General features: G+C 50.2%; 1 pseudogene; it reads left to right on the forward strand.

Annotated features, from left to right (window-relative positions):
* LOC142204380 (NACHT, LRR and PYD domains-containing protein 12-like) overlaps positions 1 to 8,366 on the forward strand; it is a 997,553-nt pseudogene that overhangs the window by 508,002 nt on the left and 481,185 nt on the right.

Genomic DNA, 8,366 nt, shown 5'->3' on the forward strand with positions numbered 1-8,366 from the left:
AACAATAGGGGGGGAATCCTTGTGCCGCTGTTAGGACTAAGGGAAACAAGATTATCTACATAATCCTTTGTTCCCTGTCGTCCCTACCAGCGGCACAATGTGGGGAAATAGCAAGTAATCCCCATAAGGGTGGGAGATTAAACACAAGCAGAATGTAATACAGTACGCCCGAAGGCAGTAGCTTCTGAGCCATACCGATCAAGTCGGTAGTGCTTCACAAAGGTCAATTCTGAAGACCAGGATGCTGCTGCACAAATCTGGTCCAAGGTGAGAGCCTTGACCTCTGCCCAAGAGGTCGATACTGCCCGCGTCGAATGGGCCCTTAGGACGGTCGGCGGAGGTAAGTTCTGACTCACAAACGCCAACTTGATTGCTTCCTTCACCCAGCGAGAGATGGTGACCTTAGAAGCCTTGCGGCCTTTATGGCCCCCTACATAATTTATTAACAAGTTCTCAGATCTCCTGAAAGCGCGTGTGCGCTGAAGGTAAATCTGCAGGTTCCGGACTAAATCTAGGGTATGCCACTTCTCCTCCTCAGGGGAAGTGGGCACGGGAAAAAAGGTTGGCAAGCAAATGAGCTGACTCACATTCGCCCTAGAAGAAACTTTCGGCCTGAATCCTGGCAGAAATCTCAACTGAACACGGTCTTCAAAGAAGGCAATGTAAGGAGCTTCCGATGAGAGTGCTTGAAGCTCCCCTACTCTTTTTGCCGAGGTGATAGCGAGGAGAAAAGATACCTTATAGGTCAGCCACTTTAGATCCACCTCCTCCAGAGGTTCGAATGGAGCAACACAAAGTGCCGTTAGGACCTTGCTGAGGTCCCATTGGTGGACAGGAGCAGAAACTGCTGGTCTCAGCCTAGTTGCCCCTTTGATAAAGGTGCTCACTAAAGGATCCTGAGACAACCGCCTCCCCAGATAGGCGGACAAAGCGGCTACATGTACCTTCAGGGTAGAAGCTGCAAGCCCTCTGTCTAGGCCGTCCTGAAGGAAATCCAGGATCGCCCTCACAGGGGGATCGGAGGAGTCCACTTCGTGTTCCGTGCACCAGGCCTGGAAAATATTACCGATCCTACGGTAATTCTTATTGGTCGAGGTGGCTCTGGCGCTGGCTAAAGTCCTTAGGACGCCTTGAGACAGTCCTCTATTCCTTAATAGGGACTGGTCAACCTCCAGGCTGTCAGATTGAATCTCCTCAGATCGTGGTGTCTCAGCTCTCCTTGTGTCACCAGATCTGGGAGGGGGGGGAAGCCTCCAATACCTGCCTTGACTCATCCACATGAGCTGGGCAAACCAAGTCCTTTTCGGCCAGAACGGGATTATGGCAATTCCCGAGACTTGGTCCTGTCTGATTTTCATCAATACCTTGGGTATGATGGAAACTGGAGGGAAAATGTATATCAGCCTGAACCTCCATGGGATGGACAGGGCATCCACTGCCAAGGCATTGTCCTCCTGGTACAGAGAGCAGAAGGTTTCCACCTTGGCGTTGAGTCGGGTTGCCATGAGGTCGACATCCGGAAGGCCCCATGTTTGGACAATCTGATGGAATATGTCTTGATTGAGAGACCATTCTCCTGATACAGGGATACCCCGACTCAACTGATCCGCTACTATGTTCAGGGAGCCCTTGATGTGAACAGCGGATAGGTGGGTCAGATTCTTCTCTGCCCACGTGAAGATCAAGTTCGCCTCTCTCAGTAGGGCTGGAACCCTGGTGCCGCCCTGTTTGCTCAAGTATATTACCGTCGTCATATTGTCTGACCGGACCTTGACTGCCTTCCCTTCGAGAAAGGGGGCGAAGTACTTCAGCGCCAGATACACTGCTTTTAGCTCCTTCAGGTTGGAGGTTCCTACCTCTGGATTCCTCCACAGACCCTGGACAGTCCTGCCGTCCAGGTGGGCTCCCCATCCCGAATGGGACGCATCTGTTGTCAACGGGGTCCAACGAGGTTGAACCGAGGACCTTCCGTCTTTCAGGTGTCTCCACCATCTGAGGGAAAGACGGGTACCGGGAGAAAGGCAGATCTTCCTGTGCAGTCCCCGTGGAGATCCGTTCCAGGCTCTCAACACTTCCATCTGAAGGGGACGCAAGTGCCATAAAGCCCAAGGGACCGCCTTGGCTGAAGAAGACATCAGGCCTAGGACCCGCATGGCGGTGCGAATGGTGATCCATCGGGACCTGAGGAGGCCCCGAACCGAAGCTTCTATTTTTGCTCGCCTTGGACGAGATAGGAAAATCTGCATGCTCTGGGAATCCAGAACAAACCCTAGGAATTTCTTCCGGGTGGATGGCACTATTTCTGACGTCTCCCAATTGATCAGCCAACCTAACTCCTGGAGGAAGGCGATGGCTATCTGGAGGTGGTGATGGAGAATTGAAGTAGACTGAGCTTTTATAAGCCAGTCGTCGAGGTAGGGAACCACGAAGAGGCCTTGAAGTCTGAGAGCGGCGGCAACTGGTGCGACCATCTTGGTGAATACATACGGAGCTGACGATATGCCGAATGGCAGAGCAGTGAACTGTAGGTGCTCTCTGTGACCAGCCATAAGAACGGCTATACGTAGATATTTCCTGTGTGGCGGGAAGATGGGGATATGTAAGTAGGCATCCTTCAGGTCCAGGGTGACCATGACCTCGTTGCGCAATAGGAAATTGGTTACTGAGTCTATGGACTCCATCCTGAAAGGTTTTTTCTTTATGAAGAGGTTGAGGAACCGAAGATCTATAATCATCCGCCACCCTCCTGTGGACTTTGGAACCAAGAACACGGGTGAATAAACTCCTTGACCCACTTCGGGAGGAGGGACCCTTTCCAGGGCCCCCTTTAAGAGATATTCTGCGACGGAAGCCTCCAGGCAGTCTTGTTGTAGGGCTGGTAAGACCCGCGTAGTGATGAAACGATCCACCGGAGGATGGGAGAACTCTATTGCGTATCCTCGCTGAACAACTTGAAAGACCCATGGGTCCAGAATGTGAAGATGCCATGCCACAAGGAAATTCGAAAGGCGCCCTCCTACGGGAGAGCTGGTCACAGAGAGCGGCGTCTCCTCAAAACCCCTTCTTCTTAGGGACCTCCTTGGGGATCCCGCGACCCGCCCCTTTCGGACGGTATCTGGGGCGTCTCTGGCTTCCTTGTTGAGGCCTGTATTGAGATGTGGAGCCTCGACCCCTAGAAGGGGGAGGCCTTCTTTCTCTGGTTGCTTGTGGTAGTGATCTCCCTCTACCATCAGCCAATCCCTCCATCAGATCGTCCAGCCCTTGGCCGAAAACCTTCCCAGGTTGAAAGGGGAGGGAACACAAAGAAAACTTGGAGGCGACATCAGCCCGCCAAGGTTTGAGCCACAAGGGCCTCCTGGCGGCGGTATTGAGGGCCATGGCCTTGGAAGCCAGCTTCACCTGCTGTCTTGCCGATTCTCTCAGGAAATCCGTAGCGAGACGGATCTCCCCCATGGATGCCAGGATGTCGTCCCTGTTAACCCCGGAGTCGATATCCCGTTCCAGGCGGTCCAGCCGGGCTTGAAGCTTATCAGCTACTTCCGTTGAGGCGATGCCCACCGTCACCTGGGCTGAAGCAGACGAATACGCCTTCTTGAGCGTTGAATCCACTCTTCTATCAAGCAAATCCTGAAGATTTGACCCGTCATCGATGGGCACGACAGTGCGACGGGAAAGCTTAGAGATGGCTAAATCCACCTTGGGTGGCGGACCCCAGCGATCCAGCTGGGAGGGATCAATCGGATACACTGCTTTGAAAGCTCTGGTGGTGACGTAAGCCTTCTCCGGCTGCTTCCATTCTTGTTCCATTAGGCTGGCCATGGAGGCGTCCACTTGGAAAACCCTCCGCTTCCCAGAGGTGGACGCAGAGGCTTCCCCCTCGCCAACCTGGTCCCACGACCGGATGGCCTTCAGCAGTTTATTAGTCTTTTCCCGATGGAAAATTGGTCTGCTGGTACAGGAGGACTGATCGTCCGATGATATGGACACCTCCTCCACCTGGAGGCGCTCCAGGGAGGGCAGTGAAGCAGAACGCCTTTCCACGCGCTGCTTCTTGGTGAGCTGAGCCAGTGAAGTACGGATATCCTTTAAAGAATCATCCTGCAAAAAACACAAGGATACTTAGAAGCCGGAGGGGACCCTTCCCCTCTTTGCGGCAACCGTACTCACCATGTACTCCTTGACCCATGCTACCATATCACTGGTAACGGGTTCCTCCCGCAGAGGTCCCCTGCATTGCTGGCAGCGTGACCAGTCATAGCCTAAAGGCAAAACAATGACATTCAGGATACTCCCACCATTGGGAGAATTAGCAGACGAAAAAACCGCACCTACCATCAGGTAGTGGAACGTCACAATCAATGCAAGCCAGGTGTCTCCTTTTAGAAGACTTCTTCCGTCTTACTTGATCCCCGGAGGGGTAGAAGAGGAAGACATGACAAATAGAAGCTAGCTTTCAGCGATACCTAAGCATGGAATATGAAACATCAGAGGAGTACATTCAAGGAACCATATGAGGAGACTCACCCAGCTTCTGCAGGCCACTTACCAACCTTCAGCAGAGTTTGCAGTAGAATAAATGCAGATTGAAGCGGTAACCACAAGCCACAGCGGAGAAACCAGCTAGGGATTAGACTAGCAGGCAATGAGGGATGCAACCTGCCCCCTTTTTTACAGCCCCATATCCGGAAGGGGCGTGGCCTTAGTCAAAAGCTCCGTTCCTTTGCCCTTCATAACACTCCTAGCCCTTCAAGTCACGCTCCCCCTTTGAGCCAACTACATTGGCACGTACCTTAATCTCCTGAGGACCTCCAGTGTCCAACGCTGCTGTTCGCGTGGTCCCGGAGCGGCGAATGCCGAAAACCGGAAGTTGCCGGTGTTACACTTCTAAACGACCGGCCGGAACCCTCCTACACAGAGGAAAGGTTCCGCGAAAACCGGAAGTTCCCCTCATGGAGCCGCGCGAACACGCCGGCTGGCTGCGCGCGGCTCCGAAGCCCAGCAGGACTGGATGCCGGGGAACAGGAGGTAGGATTGCGTGAGGGAGGTGGGCAAAATAGGTAACTTTAATCTTACCTATTCTCTTTGCAGGACCGACAGAAGTCCAAAGGGGCAGAGTGCATGATTGAAGACACCTGAACAGGTCTGAGCAGGTAAGTACCTGAAACTTCTTCTTACTCTTTCTCTTTAGGAGGACACAGAGTCCTCCCCACCTGTCCGATCCTTTACACAGGACAGAAAAAAACGCACAGGGGGGAGGTATCTGTGCCCTCTTAAAGGGAACAAGCCATGTGAAATTAATACATGGCTAATTAAAATTCCGCCTGTCCTACCAGCACACAGGGGCACGAAATACCCCACATTGTGCCGCTGGTAGGGACGACAGGGAAAGGTTATGGCGGGTGTTGATGGGTTTTGGTGGGTGGATGGAGGTGGGTGATGGTTGACCACCACCAGTTTGTGGTTGTTAAAGGGATTGTCCGGGTTAAAATTTTATTTTTTAATTAGGTCAGGGGAGGGAAAAAAAAACATACCTGTCCCTGGTGCTCTGATTTCTACCACTGCGGTCCGGTTCTGCAACTCCATTGTGGTCTTTCAGTGGAAGTCCCCAGTGCACGACACCACTGAGGCCAATCATTGACGTCATTGCAACCAATGAGGAATTCCACTGCAAGAAGACAACCAAGGAGCAGGTCCGAACCGCACACTGGGGACAGGTGAGGGTTCGCTCACATTTGCTCCGTCCACGGCAAAACTGGACAGGGGACGGAAGCCCAGTGGTTAGCTTTAAAACCCATTCACACAAAGTCAGACATGCAAGACTGTGTGTCCGGCTGAAAAAAATGGTTTCCCCGCGGACAGGCAGCAGGCGGACACCTTTAAGTGAATGGGTTCTAAAGCTGACCATTGGGTTTCCGTCCCCTGTCCAGTTTCACAGGGGCTGAAGACGGAAACCCGTCAAAATGCACAAACCGGACACCGGGCACAAGTGTGAACAAACCCTCAATATGTCCCCCGTCCCCCCCAGCCTAATTAAAAAATAATACTTTAGCCTGGACAACCTCTTTGAGGACATATGGTGATGGTTGGTGGTTGTGCTGATGGTGGTGGAAGAGAATGATGGCGGCTTCATTGGTCTTCTTGTTACATTCTAAACATGTGCATTGTTTATGGCTGAAGCTTCTACTTCTTTCTTCCATATTTTATTGATGTATTCAGACTATAAGATAAAAAATAGATATTCATTCTGTTCTTCTCAAGTTATGTTCAGACGAAAAGAACGTCAATCAAATTTCATCTGACATTTTACTCTGTACTTATATCTTATCACATTAAAAGTTTGATCTCCAAATCTATCCACACATTCCTGATATAATCTCACCTCACCATGTGATATATCTGTAATTCTGGATTATATCAGCACACCATGACCAACTATTCCTCCTATAACATCCCTTACCCAAATACATTCTACATTAGGGAGTCTGGGCTTATGTTACCTTACACGAGCTCCAACCATATGGCCAATTCCATGAACCCCCCCGAAAACTGAAGATAACTTGTATCTGACCTATCTTGGTTTGTTATGATATCACCAGGAGATGCCATAGATCTGCACTTCCTCATTTATTACAATGGAACTGAATATACTCCTTTATATTACACAATAATCTTATTATGATGATTGATGGAAATTGAGGAAATGTCAATGAGATGTCTCCATGTAAACAATTCACATATTGTAACACCCCGGGGCTTGGATTGTCATGAGGAAGTTTTACTACAAAGGCTACAAACACAATATTTAGGCTGCATAAGCATAGAGCTTATATGTGTAGTCCAAAAAGTCAAGAGGTTATGAGACATCTGGTTCTGGACTCCGGTGAGTAAGGAGGCCAATGGATCCTTAATAGAGATGAGCGAACAGTGAAATGTTCGAAATTCGAAGTTCGATTCGAGTAGTCACTCAATAATCGACTGTTCGATCGAACATCGAACCCATTATTGTCTATGGGGAATAAATACTCGTTTAGGGGGAAACCACAATTCGACTCAGGAGAGTCACCAAGTCCACTATGACACCCCAGGAAATGATGCCAACACCCTGCAATGCAACTGGGACAGCAGGGGAAGCATGTCTGGGGGCATCTAACAAGTCACTGTATTATGTCGGGATCCCTGTCAGTTTGCAATATGCGTGAGCTGACTTTTTCCCATAGGAATGCATTGACCAGCATTGATTGGCTGAATGTCATACAGAGTACAGCATTCGGCCAATCAACGCTGGTTCTGCCAGAGGCTGGTCTGTGAGGAGGCGGAGTCTAAGATCGATCCAGAATAAAGGCTGCTGTGGACCGATCTTAGACTCTGCCTCCTCCAGCAGAACCAGCGTTGTTTGACTGAATGCTGTACTCTGTATGGCATTCAGCCAATCAATGCTGGTCAATGCATTCCTATGCCAAGATGTAGCAGTGCTGGTCGTGCGTTCAGCTCGACTACTCCGAAGATGACCCGAGCTGAGCGCACAGCCAGCACTGCTACATCAGCGAACTGCTGCTACACCAGAGAACCGCTGAACCCTGCTGTTCACTCAGCTCTGCTGCATCAGAGATGCGCTGAACCCTGCTGCACACTCAGCTCTGCTGCATCAGAGATGCGCTGAACCCTGCTGCACACTCAGCTCTGCTGCATCAGAGATGTAGCAGAGCTGAGTGTACGCTGAACCCTGCTGCACACTCAGCTTTGCTGAATTAGCCAGCCAATTACTTTTTTCAATGCCTACGTTGTCATAGTTCCTGTCCCACCTCCCCTGCGCTGTTATTGGTGCAAAAAACGTGCCAGGGAAGGTGGGAGGGGAATCAAATTTTTAGTGAGTTTGCCACCTGGTGTTCGACTCCAATCAAACATCTCGAACAGCCTGATATCCGATCAAACATGTACACGATCGAACGCTGTTCACTCATCTCTAATCCTTAACCATAGATGGGCAGACTTTGCAAAATTTTAATTCCGAGATTCACCCACCAGTTTAATTTCGGACCTAACTTGTTTAGTCTGACCTGGGAGTCCTATGATCACAGTTCATGGTGTCTTCAGACTCCAAAGTATAATAAGCAGAGCCCCAGTGTGGACGATTAAAAAACACCCATATCAAATAGAGATGAGCAAAGCTCCCAAGATTGGTTTATTTTCCACTTGGGTTGGGTTGGGTACGTGATTCGTTTGGGGTCAAAAAAGTTTGGTATGAACCGGAAGTGAAATGATTATACCATGATATCTCTTAAGACCTCAAAGTATAATAGATGGTGGCCCAGGGAAGGCTTCAATGCAGTGCCCAGGTCTCTCTCTTGGTTTGTTTGGTGATGTCT

The sequence above is a fragment of the Leptodactylus fuscus genome, chromosome 5 (assembly GCF_031893055.1).
Source record: "Leptodactylus fuscus isolate aLepFus1 chromosome 5, aLepFus1.hap2, whole genome shotgun sequence".
NCBI classification, from domain to species: domain Eukaryota; kingdom Metazoa; phylum Chordata; class Amphibia; order Anura; family Leptodactylidae; genus Leptodactylus; species Leptodactylus fuscus.